Source organism: Gobius niger (genome assembly GCF_951799975.1).
Source record: "Gobius niger genome assembly, chromosome: 11".
NCBI lineage: Eukaryota > Metazoa > Chordata > Actinopteri > Gobiiformes > Gobiidae > Gobius > Gobius niger.
The window spans coordinates 6215586-6235183 of NC_136862.1; the positions used below are offsets into that span (position 1 = coordinate 6215586).

Consider the following 19598-nt stretch of genomic DNA (forward strand, 5'->3'; position numbering starts at 1 on the left):
TTACAAAAACACTTTGTATTGGCAACACACTTAGCCTCTTAACCGACCACATTGTCTCGGCTTTACCCAAATTTAAAAGCTTCAGGACTGGAGAGAATTTTCGTCACATGTTTTTGTCGCTCTTTTTTCTTATATCATTGTTGCTTTTCGGGCATGTTTTTGTCACTCTTTTGTAGCTTCTTTTCTTGTCATGCATCGGTTGCATTTTCACCCTTGTTTTTGTTGCTGTTTTCAAGAAGCTTTTAGATTTGGGTAAAGCCACAAACATGTTCGGTTCAGGTGAGGGTTAAGAGATTTAAACAGTGTCCTCTTCAAACCCTGGTGTCAGACATGGCCATGATTTCTTTGTGCCTTTCATCTCTGTTGTAATAGATATTTCAGTGTAATGTAACTTTCCAATCAGATCCTTATGCTTGTAAGCACTGTGGCTCGCTAACAGAATATTTATAAGCTAAAAGAACTGTTGCAAAATTCAAATGCGGAGTCAAAGCAGCAGAGTATCGGTGAAAAGTTTAAAGCTATGGCATTAAAATGGGGAAACAACATCAGGCTATTTCATTCTCTAGTGTTTTGCACAAATCAGAGGGCCGGTTATGACTGACCAGCTCCAATAGATTCACGGTTTGTACAAATGAGTGCAAATGCCTGACAACACTAATTTGCATAGACAATACCAAATCTGTATGTTCCAGATGTTTACAAAAATCACCAACGACGAAGCCTCTTCAAACCCGATCAGGACGAAGATCCGGCAAATGACATTTACATTACGGTAAATCTATGAGTGCTTTACTAATCATAAATATAGATGGGACTGAACGGCTGAATAAATGGGGATAGTCGTTTGGGCGCGTGAGAAGAGCGGCCGGCGGTGATGGAGATGATGGTGGGCTGGTCCGGGCTGGAGTGATGCGCTGCGGGGGGGTCGTTAAGAGCGTAGCCCGGCGTGCCAGCCTGTTTAGAACGTCAATTACATCTGATTGTGAGCGCTTACCTTAAATCACCGACGAGAGCTGGCGTCGGTGAGAGGCGATTAGATCAGGCCGAGTAAACACGTATGAAAAGTGTTTTAGGAAAGAGTGGTTTTGAAATCGTCTTTCACTCAGTTAGAATGTTGTTAAAAAGCAAATGCTACGTTTTCCGGAAGCCGCCTCCATTTAACTGTTGAAGTGAATTCTGACTTTCTTTACCGTGTTGTAGAGGCATGAATGGCCGTGATTGACTAACCTGAGAAACACATGGTCGGTCCAACAAAGTGGTTTAAAAAAACATAAAACACAATGAAAAAAGCAAAAGAAGAACAACTAAACTCTTAATTACAGGTGAGAGAAGTTCTAACTAATCTTGACTAACTGAAGTCAAGGTGCTACATCCGAAAACAACACACCTCATGCAGGTAAGAAGAGTTGTTACTTCAAGCAGAACTAAGTATCTCCTGCCCCTAGAGCCCATAAGCGCCACTGCAGGTGTCCTAGCAAGTTATGTTTTTTTACTCATTAATTGTCCTTGAGTGTAAATACTACTCTGACTGACAAGGCGAAGGGAGAGAGGGATATTGTTCATCCAATTACACAATGGAGACCATTTTTTTCACTCAAATGTGGCTGTAAATACTGTTTAAGTGGCGCTAGCCCGCAGTTAGCTTTGCCTGTTAGCCTGTTAGCTTCTTCTTCATGATTCCATTAGTGTGTATTGGTGGCTCTGACCCGTAGGCAGCGAAGCTGCATTTGTGGTTTTCTGGCAGAGACACCAGGGGGAGATGAAAGACCCAATCATCCCATTAAAGGATTATTAAAGGTTTTTCCATGTTCTTACCTGAGTTTAGACGAGTTGATAAGTACCTGTCTGGTCTTTGTGCCCGTGGAAGAGCGTGGTCGCTTCTAACTTCACCCCATTTGGAGCTATACTATACTATACTGATAGCTATACTGGGAGAGGCCAAATGCTAACAACATCTTTAGTTGTTTCGTGTGACTGAGCACACGCACAAAGACCAGACAGGTACACATCAACTCATCTAAGCTCAGGTAAGAACATATCTCAGTGTGGAAAAACGGTGGCCTGTTCCTTTAACACTTGTATTACCCCTAGAGGGACTACGAAAAGCATATACTTTTTAGCCCTGTGGGAGTAGTACACACACAGTTTTAGCCTAAAACATATACTCGTTTGCACTAAAATGACAAAAAAATCAAGTGGGAACAGCAGATAACACTGTAAAACCATCAGAGAGACAGTTTATCAGCAGAAAAAAGTTGGTTTGGCCTTTAGCTGATCTCTGAAGAAAAGTGAAATCTTAGGATATAAGTTTCCCGGAGAGTCACTGACACCACTTAAAAGTAGGAAAGCCTTTACTGGAAAACACTGATGCAGCTGCTGAGCTTCTACTGTAGTTTTACAAACCTTTTCAAGAGGATGAACCACACTCAAAATGTCTAGTTCTGGATACAACATGTGGCTGAAGTAAGAACTGAGCTGTTACTGTTACTGTGTCCGCACTTGTGTTTATGGTATTGAGGCTAGATGCTAACAGTGGTGGAATGCTAACATCATGAGCAGCTCAAACCTTAGCTCTGGCTGAGGCTCGGATGATGATATACAAATGGTAAAAATTACAAAGAAGGGGTTTCTGTTGCCTTTTCAATGTGGTCATTCAGTCAAAAGAGTGGAAGCAGATCTTTGCTGTATCCCAGATGCTTTATGCCTTGTAAACGTAACCACACTCTAGGGCTAAGCAATTAATCCAATTTTAATCTAATCGTGATTTTAATAAAGGTCAATCACGATAATCGAGGAGAATTGGCCGGTCCTGTCGCATTCTGGAAAAAAATATGGACGCCGTAATGCTGCAGCGCCTGTCAGGTCAATCCCAGGGAAACACTGGGCCCAAACAAACAGGAAGCACAGGATGGCACATGCGGCACAAAGAGGAGAGGACCTGGAGATTTTACGTGTAAAATCAGCTACAAAGATGCGCTAACTCGTCTAAAGGGCAAAACAGAAACACGCGGGACCTGCCAGAGGAACAGGATGCGCACAGGGAGGAAGAGTTTAAACCTTTCGAAGAGGAAAACTATTGATCACTATTTGGACCATGTGCATTTGTTTTGAGACTGCAGCGGTGGATTAGCTGGACTTCTAGCAGTGAATTGTAAGTTTGATCATCCTTTTTACTTCTTTCTGTGACGTTGTGGCCTTTTGAGGCTCCGAACACAAACATGTGCTCGTTATCTGCTTCTGACATTCTTCAAACATTCCGATTCCAATTTCTCCTTTGCAGATTTTTGTGTGTTGCTTGGCACTAGAAGTGTGGAGTTTCCTTTTGGGTAACACTTTACATTACGGGCCGGTAAGTCCGTGGTACTTACAGTGGTAATTACTAGTAATGACAGTGGTAATTATTGTGGTACTTACAGTGGTACTTCTTGGTACTTAATGTGGTACTTACAGTGGTACTTACTACTTACAGTGGTAAGTACTAGTAATTAGGATTAGGGTTAGGGAGACATAGAGTTACCACAGTATCTCTCATTACTAAGAGATACAGTGGTAATGCTCTTAGTAATGAAGGTTGTACTTCTATTTACTTTGGTGCTTTAAGTGATAGTTTCTAGTAGTTTCAGTGATACATCTGTGGTACTTATTGGTAATTCAAGAATACTACAGCAGCAATTCATAGGTAGTAAATGTGGTACTTCTACATACAGAAGTCATTCTAGGATTTTGTGACTATAAAACAACATAAATCAGCATTAGGGAAAACAAGAAGTACAACCTTCATTACTAAGAGTTACCACTGTATCTCTATCTAAGTACAAACCTTGTAATTCTCACTATAGTATCCTTTAAGTACCACAATAAGTACCTAGAAGTACCACTATTATTACTAGTATTTACCACTGTAAGTACCACCATCAGTACCATTGTAAGTATCACTGTAAGTACCACCATAAGTACCACTGTAAGTACCACAATAAATACCTAGAATTACCACTGTATCACTGTAAGTACCACCGTAAGTACCACAATAAGTATCTAGAATTACCTCTGTAAGTACCAAGGACTTACCAGCCCGTAATGTAAAGTATTACCTGTTTTGGCTGATGCTGCAGTTTTCATTTCAGCATCTGTTTACATGCTCGTCCGGGAAACACCACACTTACTTTTAAACAAAAAAATGTAATCGAAAATCGAGATCGATCAATATGGGGAGAATAGTCGTGATTATTTTATTTCCAAAATCGCCCAGCCCTACCACACACTGATCTGTTGGGGCTGTACTTTAGTAAGTATCTTCTTGAGTAATGATTACAATCACATACAAATCAATCGGTTGTCGTTCATCTTGAGTTATGGTATTGTTACATGTTGTAGTTCTGCATAATTCCACTTCAAACTCTGCGTGACGTCATTGGAAACGCATGTATTTAATAAGGAGTTCCTCAGCAGCAACGATCAAACAATTATTGTGCAACATTAACTTTATCATCTTTTCCCAACATTTCACTCACGATTTTACCAGCAGAGGAAGCAGCAAATCGAATCACATTTTATTCCAACATCAAAAGCACGAGAATTACTGAAATGAAATGGACTTACAGTCAGTTTGTCCGCGCCAGAGCAGAGACTTCGGGGGTGAGCTGTCGTCTCCGGGCCCAGAATCCAGCGCTCCACACGAACACTGAGAACAGACGACAGGACTGATCAGACATTTGGAACATCAGTGTAATTCTATACATCAGACAGGCGGGGGACGCAGCGGACAAAGGCTAAATATTTAGCAACATTTTGGCCAAAACTGCCGTTGGATGTTGGATCAACTAATCAAAGCTGGGACAGAAATTATGATTGAACCTAATTAAATAAAAGAGGCACTGCCGGGGTTGCCAAGTGTTTGTATCGTCTGGTTTGCAATAAAAGAAAATACTTTATTGATCTCAGACTGGAGAAAATCGTTCACTTTTAAGAAAGTCTCTTGGTATTGGTTAATATCAGATATCGGCAGATACTCGAACCCCCAGTATCGGTATCAACAGCCAAAAAGCTGGATCGGTGCATTTCTACCCATGGCCCACTGTTTTAGTCCATCATCTTTGTATTTTAGACGAAAAGGACACTTTATAAAGCATTAAACACATTGAGGCCGCACTGTTTTGGGGATTTAGCTGTTGAGTGCAAACAATCCAGATCATTTTTCAGGATATTTGTAGCACCACAGCGTATTCTATGTTATAGCTATGGACGCATGGTATGGCTTGTTTGAAAGTTTACACTCGAAGCTCTCTGTAGGTGAAAACAGTTTAGTTCTATTTGCCTCGGTTCCTGAGAAATCTAAGCTAAACAGAGGCTAGTTTTGATCAAAATCACTGATTTTTTATAATAATGCCCGTTTTATGAAACACTCTCCTTTCTGATTAACTCCTCTCTCCTCTCTGGACAGACACTAACGTTATGTGAAGAGGCAAATGCCTAAATATCTAAGTTTCAACAACAACATTGCTGACACGTTTCGAAACACCGCGTGTTGCAGCAGATCAATCGCTTCTTTTCACGTGTGCATTTAAACAGCCTGGTTCTCGGATTAAAGACTTTAACAGGATGTTTCTCAGCCGTTCTTGGACCGATTTTGACCATTAAAAAACTGCACGCCCCCCGGACTAAAAAAAGAAAAGAAATGCAAAAATACATATGAAATTTCCAGATGTGACTTTTCATAAGTTTTTGATCGACATCTACTTCAGCTCTGTTCATCTCAGAACTACTAAAATCACATATAAGGTGAATTGGAGTGTCTAGTTTCATAATAAAAAAAAAACAAGTGCGTTTTTGGCACTCAGCGTGTTAATAAATGATGACATAAGACTTAGTTCATCACGAACAATTCATTAGATAATAACTGCTTTACTACAGTTAATGCCACACTCGTGATGAATAGTTCTTCTCATATATATATATATATTCATTGTTAAGTAGTTACTAAGTGTAAGTCACACTTAACTGATGAATTGTTCATGATGAATTAAGTGTTAATTCATCCTTTATTAAGGCTAAATAAGGCGTAGTTACAATAAAGCGTCCCTGACAGGCTTATACAGTAAAATAGTTGCACAACGTGAGTATTTTCAAAGAAACATAAATATAATGCCAGTGGGAATCCAATGTGAAGCTTTTTAGCGCCTCGCTGTATTGCTTTTAGGCCACGTTGACTGTAATTTTGTATGACAAGGGTGAAAACACAGCGGCGAACGACTGGAATTCCTCAGAGCGACTGGGCTGGCGGTTCCTCGGCAGAGCCACGCAGAGCCCCGCGCCGCACAGGAGTTACGCCGCACATGCTAAAGATTTAAGTTCAATCAAGCGTTGAGGGCCGGACACCTGATCTTTCGCTTTAAGCCCCCGGCGGAACAGTGGGAGAGTGGTCGGGCCTCCCAGCAGGTCCTCCAGTACCTCCAGCGCAGTGTGTGCCTCTGAAGGGCTGCTATTTATCCAGGCTGCCCGGCTCCGTGGGGGCGGCCCGGCTCCGTGGGGGCTGCCATGTGTGTGGTAGGCAGCTACAGGCCCCAGCGGATCGGGGGATAGAGCGAGAGCTGGGCAGATTTAAACAGGCACTTCTGCTTTTAGACCTATCAATCTCACTTGGAAAGAAAAGGCAGGCAGTTCAGTTCTCCTCCTGGCATGAGAGAGTCCCGGGTTGAGAGTGGATTTGGGGTTTATACAAGTGACAGCCAGTCCAATTCAATACTTGTTGACACCATTATAATGCCTGAACACAAACAATCTATGCATTCATTACAAAATAAGGCATTTTAGCTCAATAAAATGGCCAAACTTGATTATATTTTCAGCTACGAAATCTAATTAATGGATCGAACCAGGTTAAGATTTATGTTTTTATTCTGTGGATGTATTGAGGAAAGAGCATGAATGAAAACTAGGGCTTTTCGATACTGATACCTGAACGACATTTTTTTCCAATACCTGTACTATAATATTTGTCATATAGAACAAATGCAAATATACAATATTGGATTCATCTCCAATGTCAAGAAATGTGCGAAGAATGGGTAATAATTTGGGGGAGAATGAGGGAAAATTGAGAGTAAATGAATGGATGAATTGGGTTAAATTGTGTAATAAAATGGGGAACAAATTGGGGAAAAAACTGAGGAAATGGGCCAAAAAATTGGAAAAATGGGGCAAAATGTTTGACTAAAATTGGAAAAAAAATTATAATTTTTTTTTCCATTTGAGCTGAAACAAGTCATCGGATCTGTGTCGTTCAGACTGTCATGAAAAGATCAGATAGAGGTCGCATGGGGCAAAAAAAATTGTAATGGGGTCGCTTCAGCCTGCAGTCTGATATCTGGATATCTTGATTAGCTTATGCATGAGCTATTTATAAGTGAAAACATGTGTAAAAATTCAAATTTCGCCTTGTTTTTTGCTGTTCAGAGCTCAATAAATCAGGCGAGGAATTTGCTATTACAAGTCCCTCTGGATAAGTGATGTGACGTTCATGATCCACCAGCCCTTTTGAAAGGCTCTGGTTCAAACCGGATCTCAATTGTGAAAAGAGACGGATCTTTTTACAGTCAATTTTTTTTTTTCAAATCGTAAAAATATCACTCATTTTGGATGATTTCAATTAAAAAAAGTGTTCCTTTAAAAATATTGTTGAGTCCAAGACTGACAAGTTTGGAGTCTGTAGGAACGACTACAGACTCATATTGAGAAAACGGTTCCTAAAGTTACAGTATACAAGTATACAGTATATCTCCTGCCTCACCTTAAAGGGATATTTCAGGATTTTTGACATAGGGCCTCATTTCCTAGTTATGCAGAGTGTTGTTGATTTCTGGAGATATATATATTTTTAATTCATGCAGTCCTTATATTTGAAGAGCTTAGTGGTGCTAGGCTAGTGCTAGGCTAGCGCATGTCTATGGTAAGTAGTAGCCTGCATTAAAAAACAGTCTGACCCAAGCACAGTGCACCTGAGGCAAATCACTCATAGCACCAGACTACCCATATAAATGTCTGTGTTGACTGAATCATTGTTTTAATATAACTATTTTGCATTTAAAAGAACTTATATTTGAGCAGCATCAGCTTCCTGGTTGTAGCTACGCAGCCGCGGAGTGATCTGCTATGGGTTACCAGATCTACAGTAGTTTGTTTACCTGTGGCCGGCGTTACTACACGTGGAATTCACAAAGGAGCTTTCTACAAATCAGACATGGCAACGTTTGGAGGACGACCCCATGATTTTGAAGAGGTTTTTAATGCAGGCTACTAGTTACCATAGACATGCACTAGCCTAGCACTAGCCTAGCACCACTAAACTCTTCAAATATAAGGACTGCATGAGTTAAAAATATGTATATATCTCCAGAAATCAACACTCTGGATAACGAGGAAATGAGGCCCTATGTCAAAAATCCTGAAATTTCCCTTTAAGACTTTTTATTTAACAAGGAAAAAAAGTGTTTTCCCGCATGTATCACTTTCATGTATCATTGTAAAGTCCTCAAAGCATTAACCCCCGAGAGTTACCCAACTCCTGCTGCCTAACTTTAGAAAGTCGCATGTTATTTTAAAGGAAATCCTGGTAGTATTGTTTATTTGGCTGTAGTATAAACACTGGGCTAAACCTTTCTAAACACGGCCGCTAATGATATTAAAGGTAAGCTTAAAAGCCCAAGTCAACGGAAATGACTTAAGGATGTAGATTCCGTTTCGGAGCAAAAACAAGCCCCTCAGACCATGGGAGATTTGTTGACCGGGAGTGTTTCTTAGGTTTCTTTCTGCTACAAAGAAAACATTTTAGCCTCTTGGTAATCCCCCCCCCCCTAAGCTCTCGGGGCTCTTCCTCCCTTCGGCCATCCCAGCGGCCCGAGTGGAAGATGCTAACCTCACACACACACACACACAGAGTCAGGGAGTGTTTTCAGAGAGTGTCCATGACCCCGCAGGGACCCAGCTGACCTTCCTGTTGACGTCAAAGCCAACGAAAGCGGGAGCGAGAGGCGGAGAGAGGGGCTCCACCCGGGGGCTGGGGGTCTAATCACCGCAGAGGAAACATTAGCATTCCGCAAAAGGCTGGAGAGCGCGCAGGTAAACGAGTCAAAGCGGACTCGTACGGCGATAAAAAGGCTTTAAAATCTGTGTTTACTTTAATGTGGACGACCGTCAAGTGAACTGTAGCTGTTTATGGCCGGTCATGCTCCATTTGTCTTTCAGTCTCCGAAAGTAAGGAACAACTTAGAAATTGGCATTACAATTGAGATCACAAAAACAGCCGGGAATGAGCGAAGGTTATCAGGAAGTGGCTGATTCAGCATGTTGACAAGAAAAATGATTACACAAAGTAAGTCGCCCTCGCCAGATAGATGAAATAAACTCTACAATGATCGGCCCATTCAGCTGTCTGCCCTGACAGAGTGGACAGGATTATCTCAGAGGGAGATAAAGCCTCTCCAGTCCTGACTTTACAGCTTCATCTACTGGGCGGCCATTTTGAATACCGAAGTAGAATTATGCAGTACTACAACATGTAACAATGTCTCTACTCAGGATATAAAAGTGGACAACTGATTGACACTGACATTGTTATTTACTCGCAATCATTGCTCAAGAAGATATGAGTAAAAAGTGAAGAAACCAGTGAGTCAGTGTTTAAGATGCTAGCATGCTACCGGTTAGCATTTAGCTTCAACAGCTCAGCTCTGACCTCTCAAAGAGAAAGCCCTGAACCACACTCCAAACCTTGGCTCCAACATGTGACAGGTCAGAGCTGTTACTGTAGTATTTCAGTGTTCTGTGAGCCACACATGTGTTTAATGTGTTGAAGGAATTGCTAACCGGTAGCATGCTAACGTCTTGAGCAGCTTAAATACTGACTCAGACTGAGACTCTGTCGAAATGACAAACTGTAAAAATCCCAGAGAAAGGTTTTCTGTTTCCTCTTTGATGTGTTCATGTAGTCTGAGGAGTGAAGCAGATCTTTAGCAAATCCTGCTGTGGCTCGACAGACAAAGCTGATACGTCTGTGCCACATTTGCTGCTTATATCACATAAACGTGTTTTAACTGTTATCTTCATGAACAATGATTACGAGCACTTAAAAATGCCACAGTCAATCCGTTGTCTTTCATTTTCATCGTCAGTAGAGATATTACATGTTGTAGTAGTGCATAATGCTACTTCGGTATTCAAAACGGCCGCCGTAACTATGCGTGATGTCATTGGAAACGCATGTATACATGACATACTGCACCGAGATATGGGTTTTTTGGGGAGATTAAAATTAAAATTGTGTAAAAAAAGCTTAATGCTGACTAAATTTACTCTTACAAAGAAGAAAAATTGTAAAATATCCCTTTGTAGTCTTGTTTCTTGAGCAATGCAAACTCATCTGTTTGTCTCAGTGTGCAAATGATGGTTTGTGAAAAGGGTAAGCAAAATAAGCTTCAGCCTATGCCTTTTACCTTTGACTGAAATAAAACTAACTAAATTAAAGTGCATGTGACACCTTAGACGCATTTTATATGTTTGTAGTTTCACTTCCTTATTGGATACTGACAGGAAGTGACATACATAGAGGCAAACAATGTGCCAATGAGTGTCAGACTGCGATAGATACAGACGCGAATAACTGGGGGCGTGGCCTAGACAAGGGGGAAGAAAACCTCTCATGGGAATCACAATTTTTCACTCTTTTTAGCAATTTTCTGGTGGACAATGAATATATTAATCACACAAATAAAGTCAAGCCAAAATCAGGTCCATATGGATGTTTTTTCACGGCAAATTGTGCAGTAGCATCACTTCACTAAACGTAGCTAGCATAGCTTCCTGGTTGACATTCTCCGTTATATTTGTAATTTATGGGCTGTTGAACCACTTTGCTCCGTGTCTGTGTATCTTTATTCAGTAGAAAAATATCAAATATACAAATATGGGGGGGTCGCCAGCTCATTTAGATAAAATATACATATTTTCATTAGCATATCATGTAATGTTTTATTGTAGCATGCATTTGCTATTTTACCAGAGTGCCATTATTTGTTCATAGTTTGATGAATTTTATTTCAGTCAGTTCTGTTTATTTAGTGGCTAACGTTCCTATTTCTCACGGTGTGACCCGGGCGGGGGGTCACGAACCCCTATACCAGTTATAATGGGGGTCGCGGCTCCAAAAGGTTGAAAACCACTGTGTTAAAATAATGGTAGAGAAATGGGAGTTGAGCTTTTTTCTCTTCTTTGTTTTCCCTCTGGCTGCTTCAAACATGACCATATATGGACATTTGCAAAGATGCCGTCTCTATCTATGTCACTTCCTGTCAGCATCTTAAAAATTAAAATAAACATAACTTTTCTGCCAAACATCTCCTCATTAAAACGGCAGCTTCACTGAAATAAACTGATAATCATCACCACGTGTGTCCTTTACACGTGATAGAATTAAAAGTAAAGTTAATTGAACTGCATATGAATTTGATCGTTTACATAATCTTTAGTACTAAGTGTTTGGTTGCCATGGTGCGGGCTATAAAAAGTCGCCGAGCGTTTACTAATGGCGATGAAGGAACCCCGTACGCTGCATGTAGATCGTCTTATTAGAACTTTGCCCAAGTTTGTTCCGAATAACTCTTGAAGGATATGACTCAGAGCGCGCCGGTCCCCCGACAAGTCGTCAAGCCTCGTGCAATTTTTATTGTTGCACTGTGTACAACATTTGCTCATATCAATAATGGGATATGCTCCAGCGCGCCGGGCAAATCCTGGGAGGAGGGTGAGGAGGAGGGAGGGGGGGGGGGAGAGTATAGCCTCATTTGACTCATTTGATTGCACAGCTCGGAACAGGTGTATGGGAGATGCACACGCGATTGAATATTCACAGCTCCCGCGCTCTAAACGTCTCCCGTCTGATCGTATGGAGGGGATCCGCCGAGTGAGTGGCTGCGAACTCCAGATGGTCATCTTTAAGATTCCCCCCCCCCAATCCCTCCACTTTTTTTTTTTTTTTTCCCCTCTGGCAGCGGCTCCGGGGGTCAAGGTGTGAAGGGAGGACCGAAAGACCCGTTTCCCAGGCAGCCCGCAGCCCCCCAGCTGTTCCCGGGCTTCCATAACAACAGCTGCGCGGAGGTTTTTCTTTTTTTTTTCCTTTTTTTTCTTTTTTTCTTCTTCTCTTTTTTAACTGCGGGCCCGCGTCTCCATGGCAACCGCGGGGATCAATTGGCATGCACGGGCTCCGGCGCGGCGCTAATAGCCAAAGTGACATTAAACCGTAATTTCATCCCGATAAAAAAAAAAAAAAAAAAACGCGCAGACAGGTTTTTTACGGGCGCCGAGACATAAAGCGGAAGGCAAATAATTAATTTTGCATAATAATTCCTGCGCGCCAACCCCCCCACACCCCCCGTCTCTCTCCCTTTCCTGAAAACTGGCAGGAATCTCCCACGCGCACAGAGGCGAACTCACACCTTCCGAACACACCCCGGCCGGCGCTGGAACAGAAATGGTGGTTCTCCGGGGCTGATGTACAGGGAAGGTTTTTTCAAAGGCAGCAGCTGAATGTGCCACAGATCGGTGACGGACAGGAAGTGGCGACAATCAGGAATAGCCGACAAACAGGATACCGGGGTCGCTCGGCCGCGTTTACAGTGAGGATACGCGCTGGGGGTTCACGCTGGACGCTTCAGAGAATGGGTGGATGTGTTTGAATGAGCAGGAGTCAGAATTGGTCAAATCCAGGGCACGTTTCCTTCCACTGTTTGGTTTGACTTTACTTAAAGGCGGGCAACGTTTCACCCAGTAAATAGAATTAAAACACAAACATAAACCCCTTAAACTCCCACCTGAACCGAGCACATTTTCTCCAGTTTGGCTTTACCCCAGTCCAAAAGCCTCTGGAAAAAAGCTGTGAAAATAGCGACAAAACTGAGATGAAAACAATGATGGAAATGTGACAAAAAAGTGACGAAAAATTGATGAAAAAATTACAAAAATGTGACAAAAAAATGACCAAAAAATGTGACAAAATGTGACCAAAAAATATCAAAAATGTGACAAAAAATTGATAAAAAATTGCTGAACATTTTTGAAGAATGTGACAAAAAATGACCAAAAAATGACAAAAAATGACAGAAAAAAAAAGACAAAAAATTGACAAAAAATGTGATAGAAAATTGACGAAAAAATGGCAAGAATGTGACAAAAAATGACCAAAAAAATGACAAAAAAGTTGCAAAAATGAGTGGAATACCCAACAAAAAAATAATTGAAAAAAAATCTGATGACGTGAGGAAAAAGATCCTCTCGGTTCAGGCGGGAGTAAAGAGGTTAAAACAGCAAAGTACGATGAGCTCATCACAAAAAGTAAAAATATACAGGCACACAAAGTATTTAAATGGTCTCAACTTACAGTATATAGTGCTATTACCCAAAGCGCCTTACAGCAAGGAACCACTCACCCATTCACTCTCTCATTCATACACCAATGTACGCAGACACTGGAGGCGAAGGGGGTGAAGTGTCTTGCCCAAGGACACAATGGCGGTGTGCTCCAGCAGGACACAATGTTAAAATCATTCAAGAATATTTAAGTAGTTTTAACTAGTCAGGTAAAGAAGTCTGCCAGTGGAATATGCATTATTGCACTTAAAACACCTTACTGTATTTCAAGTAAATTGAGTTTGAATTTTAAAGGGACAATACGGAGTTTAAAAATGTTAAAATTATCTCCCTACATGTTCTCCCTCCATGTTCCAGCCATGTCCTGAGGTGTAGCTCAGACCTGTTCACCACAACTGCCTCTAAAATCCTGCACTCAAAAGTACTGTCACTCAAAAAGTTGTTACTTCGGGTCTGAAGTGCCGTCATGCACGAGCTTAATATAGAAGCTGCAGTTACGCATAAGACCTGAGGTGGCAGTAGTGAGCATAAAATGGCAAACTTTCATCTAGCCTCTTTAAGTTCAACAATTCGTTACTTAGCTTCTCAAATCAAGGACAAATAAACTTATTTCAAAACAATGTTCTTCTTGTTTCTAGATTAACTTTTGTAGTAAGTTTAGTACTGAGTTGTAACAGCTTGGTGGCGCAGTGGTTAGTGCTCGTGCATCACAGCGACAGTAGCAGCTCCCTTTCTGCCGGAGTTTGCATGTTCTCCCCATGTCTGCGTAGGTTTCCCCATCACTAAAAACATGTACAAAAGGCCTATTTTTACCCCAACTTGTTCCCAATTTTTCAAAATTTTGTGCAATTTTTACCCAAAGTTGTCCCTATTTTTCCCCCAATTGTTTTGCAATTTTTACCCAAAGTTTCCCCCAAGTTTCCCTGATTTCCTCCCCAATTTTCCTAAATTTTTCCCCTGTTAATCCCCAAGTTTCTCCTTGTTTTGTTCCCAATTCCCCCCCCCCCCCAAGTTTCTCCCTATTTTTTCTCCAAATTGTCCATAATTTTCCTAAATTTTGTGCAATTATCCCTGTTTTTTCCAGTTTCCTCAAATTTTCCCCCCCAAGTCTCTCTTACTCCCCCCAGAGTGAATGAAAGTGTGAGTGGTGGTCGGAGGGGCCGATGGCGCAGATTGGCAGCTTCGCTTCCGCCAGTGTGCTCCGAGGACGGCTGTGGCTACAATAGCAGTTACCACTTTAAAGAAACAGGCCACCGTTTTTACATACTGAGATATGTTGTTACCTGAGCTTAGACGAGTTGATACGTACCTGTCTGGTCTTTGTACGTGCGCTCAGTCACGCAAAAAGACCAAAGATGTTGTTAGCATTTAGCCTCTCCCAGCATATTCCTATAGCTCCAAACAGGGTGAAGTTGGAAGCGACCACACTGTTCCACGGGCTCAAAGACCAGACAGGTGCACATCAACTCATCTAAGCTCAGGTAAGAACATATCTCAGTATGAAAAAACGGTGGACTGTTCCTTTAAGTATGTTGTGAATCAATAATGACTACAGTGTGGCGCTTTGAGAAAGAAGAGAAGTCGTTATTATTGTGTGAAATTCCTTCCCTCACACTGAAAGAAGTTCCCTTTGTTCAAACATCAGCAAAATGACGCTGCTCGTCCACTCTAAGTCCCAAAGCTTTCAAACTTCCTCTGAACCTCCTCTGGCCAGTGTCTGCTGCTCCTACGGCACGACAACAGCTCCAGAATGTCCCGGAGGCGTAACCCGAGCCGCCATGGCGTCACCGCGGGTTTAGGTCCAACATTTAACGAGCGATGTAGCCGATACGGGCGGCCGCGGCAGACAAAACACATCTTCAATCCATGTCCAGCTGCCACCAGAGCCATCAGCAACACACAGCTTCAGATCTTTACATTGACGGACACTGAACACGATAGTCCCCGAGTGAAGAGCGAAGTGGGGAAGCTGCGGCTAAAAATACATCGTGACGAGGCAGAATTAGGACAGTTCAGGTCTGGGCAATATTCACAAAAATAAATAAATGGATATATTTTTCTTGAGAACGATGATGAAGCGATATTTCTGCAAACCACCTGATATATGTTAGAATGTGCTGCCAAACATCTACATTTTCCTGTGCTTTGTCGCTCAAGAAGATTTTTCACCAATGTTTTCCCATGTTTTTATTTCATTTTAAAAACATTTTTTCCTTATTTGTTGCAGTTTTTATCCAAAGTTTTTTTTTTTCAGGTTTTCCCCATTTGTCTCCAAGTTTTCCTTATTTTCTTCCCAATTTTGTCCCTATTTCCCTATTTTTCCCCAAAGTTTTCAAAATTTTCTCCCCAATTTTCCTCAAGTTTCTTCCTATTTTCCCCCCATTTTTTTGTTGCAATTTTTACCCAAAGTTTTCCCAATATTCTCCCCAATTTTTTCCCCAAGTGTCTCCCTGTTTTGTTCCCAGTTTTTTTCCCCAAGTTTCTCTCTATTTTTCCCCTAAATTGTTCCCAATGTTTGTACAATTTTTACCCAGTTTTACCTCAAGTTTCTCACAATATTTCCCACATTTTTTGCAATTTGTACCCAAAGTTTTCCCAATATTCTACCAAATTTCCCCCCAAAGTTTCCCTTGTTTTTTTCCCCTAAGTTTCTCCCTGTTTTGTTCCCTATTTTTCCCCAATTTTCCTCAATTTTGTGCAATTTCTACCCAAGGTTTTCTGTGGTTTTCCCCAAGTTTCTCACTATTCTTTCCCCAATTGTCTTGAAATTTTTACCAAATGTTTTCTCCAAGTTTCCCTTGTTTCTTCCTTTTTTGTTCCCAATTACTTTCCCAAGTTTCTCACGATTTTTCCCCCAAATTGTCCCCATTTTTCCTCAATTTTGTGCAATTTTTACCCAAAGTTTCTCTCATCCCTCTCCATTCTTCCCAACCCTATAATTTAGCAATTTTCCCCAATGTTTCCCAAATTTTTCCCAGATTTATCTCATTTTTTGATCCCACATTTCTTGTCATAAGCTTGAGTATTGCACATTTGCGTTTTCGAGCTCCTCTTCGCTTGTGGACGATATATCGCCGCCTCTCGGACAGATTTGGGCTCATTCTGGTTTGATAGAGCAGCTTCTCCTCATATCTCGTCAGAATGGAGACAAAAGACGGCGTCGGCGTCGAGGTAAAGGAGCGCAGATGTGTCGTGTCACTGCTGGAATCCTCTCTTTAATGAATAAGACAGACAGAAAGAAAGGCAAATCTTCTGGGATGAAGGGAGATTATCCAAACTGAGGCTAATGATGTGAGGAGAGGTCACGGACGCTAAGAATGGGAGACAAAAAAGCGCTTTGTGAGGAGACATTTATATCGTTCGGAGTCTCCGCGTCCGCCGGGTTGATTGTTCCGCGTTACACGTTCGGTTTAAGTGAGTTACTGCCGCTTTCAATCTCGCAGCCGTTCCAAAAGGCTTTGTGTGTCTTTAACTTCTCACTTCTCCACTTCGGTTATTATGTTTGAGTCCGCCCTCCCAAATGCAATAAAGGTAATGTAAGTATGAAACTACTGGAGTCGTTTCCACAGTGAAAACCCCAGCGGGCTCCGCTGTATGCACAGAGCGCATGTTGGCGCGTACGACATACCCGACTCTCACACAGTATAGTGGCTGCACTGTTGTACTTTTGGACGGCAGTGAGGTGCTTCTGCTGTGAGGATACTCCAGTCACTGTGGGACTTTGGCAGAGTTATCCTCGAGCAGCCAATTCCCAAAGTCTATGGCATCACAAAGCCCTTACAGCAGGGGTGTCCAAAGTGCGGCCCGGGGGCCAAATGCGGCCTTCAGACCAATTTTTGGTGGCCCTCTGCCTTTTTGCTGAATCGGGACACATCATCAGAGATAGTCCTTTTTACAACAACTAACCTTTTACTGTGAGACAGAGCTGGCATGAAGGTTTTGAGCAGAAATAAAGGTGTGGGCCACAATTTAAACCTCTGCTAGTCAAAGGTTTTGCGGCACTAACCACTGATCTATGGCCCTTCACCCTGTGTACGCTTCAGTATGCGGCCCCACAGGAAAAAAGTTTCTACACCCCTGCCTTACAGAATCAAACATGCCCCAGGGGCCAAACAACAACAACAACAGGAATTCACTCCATTCAAACAATAAGTGATACATATAGATTTAAAAAGAACTAATCCCAATAACTAAAGGCTAAATGCTGATTCAAAGTAGTATTTAACTCTATGGCTGTGTCTGAATGTCCAGCCTGGTCCCTCATTCACTCTAAAGGCCTGCACTAACTATAGTGGGGAGAAAAAGTTAGGAATTTCTCACATTTCTGCCTAAATTGGTCTTAAACTGTGGTCTGATCTTCATCAAAAACATAAGAATGAGTAAACAGTGTCTGCTTGAACTAATACCACCCAAACATTTACATTTGATCATATGTTTATTGGCCATAAAATGTAAGCATTCACAGGACAGCATGGAATAAGTGAGTACAACCCCTGAATCTCACTGAACTGCAGCAGTTTTGTAAAAGAGTAATGGTCCAAGATTCATCCTGATCGCTATTTAATACAGGGGTTCACTTACTTATGGCACGCTGTCGTGAATGTCTCAGGTTTTTCTGCAAAATACCTCCATAAACATGTGATATCATCAATAGAAACATTAATTCACGTTTTCAAGGCCCTGAGGCAACAAAACAGCCCCACATGATTCTCCTGCTCCAGACTTCACAGTGAGGAGAGGGTTCTGATGTTGGTGCTGTTTAGGGCTGAAAACTATATTGTTTTCCTATCGATTTGAACATTCAAGATATCAGTATCGAAAAAGCAAGATATAAACGATATAGATTTTCACCAATAAAACTGCACTCTTTTCTATCAAGATGTTTTCATTTTTCTGAAAAATTCTTCACCGAATCCGTAGATATATCGTACCTTGTGCTGTTCCATTTTTCCTCCACACATGACATTGTGTGTTCCTCCCAAACTATTCAACTTTGGGTGCAACAGTCCACTGAACATTCTGCCAGTAGTGCTGCGGAGCATCCAAGTGATCGCAAACCAAAGTTGAATAGTTTGGGAGGAACAAAACACTTTCTGAGTGACAGGGCAGGATTTTAGAGGCAGTTGTGGTGAACAGGTCTGAGCTCATTCTACACATTAGGACATGGCTGGAACATGTAGGGGGAGGAAAATACTTAGTTTTAGCATTTTTAGCCTCTTACCACCCGCCTTAACCAAATGCATTCTGTCCTCTTTGGCTATTATATAGGCCTGTGTAGCACCTCATTTGAAATTTATTTTTATTTTTTTCAATTTTGGTCACATTTTTGTTGAATTTTGTCACTTTTTGTTTGAGTTTTTGTCAGTTTTTGTTGAATTTTTGTCATTTTTTGGTTTAATTTTTGTCACTTTTTGGTTTAATTCTTGTCACTTTATGTTGTGTTTACATCCTTGTTTTCTTCTCATTTTTTGTGGCTGTTTTGGTGCTTTTTTCCCCAAGAAGCTTTTTGATTAGGGTAAAGCCAAACTGGAGAAAATGGGATCCGTTCAGATGGGAGTTAAGAGGTTAAACTCCGTATAGTCTCTTAAACATGGATTTTACATGAATGAAGAAAACCACTTGGATTATTTCCTTTTTTTGAGAGAGGAAACTATAATCTATAACAGCTCAACCCAAAGGTCAGCAGCTAATGTTAGCATCTATTCACCGCAACGATTTACACTGAAGTAGTTTATTCATTTATTCATGAGAAATACAAAACAGCAGTCTTCACTCATTCTCACTGTGTTCAGTTCAAAGACCTGTTGCTGTCGACTCTCGCAATGCTTTGATATACAGGACCTTTGGGGGGGGCTGGACTCTACTTTGGGAGTGACTGCCCAAACAGTTAGTAGCTATGGTGTTATTTCAACACACAGGGGAAAATGAATTTAGTTTCCTCAAAGACTTCAAAAGGCGATTTTAACTTGAGTTGTTTTGTCAAATTTAACTCATTAGAAGGTATTAAACAAGATTGACTTTTCAGAGCTTTTTTACAATGTTACAATGTTGTTCTTTCATCAAACACAGACCTGGAGCTGTGTTTCGACCCACTCTTTGACTAAGCTTTGAATCTTCCCCACAGGCTGTTCTCCTCCTAATGCATCTAAGCGAAGATTAATCCTTTCATGGCAAAGTAAAAA

General features: G+C 41.4%; 1 protein-coding gene across 1 annotated transcript in view; it reads right to left on the reverse strand.

Moving 5' to 3' along the window:
• LOC306969876 (homeobox protein PKNOX2-like) overlaps positions 1 to 19598 on the reverse strand; it is a 226586-nt gene that overhangs the window by 161122 nt on the left and 45866 nt on the right. The window contains exon 2 of the mRNA XM_079565652.1: positions 4600 to 4681. The gene's annotated coding sequence lies outside the window, so the exon portion shown is untranslated. The remainder of the gene's footprint in view (positions 1 to 4599; positions 4682 to 19598) is intronic.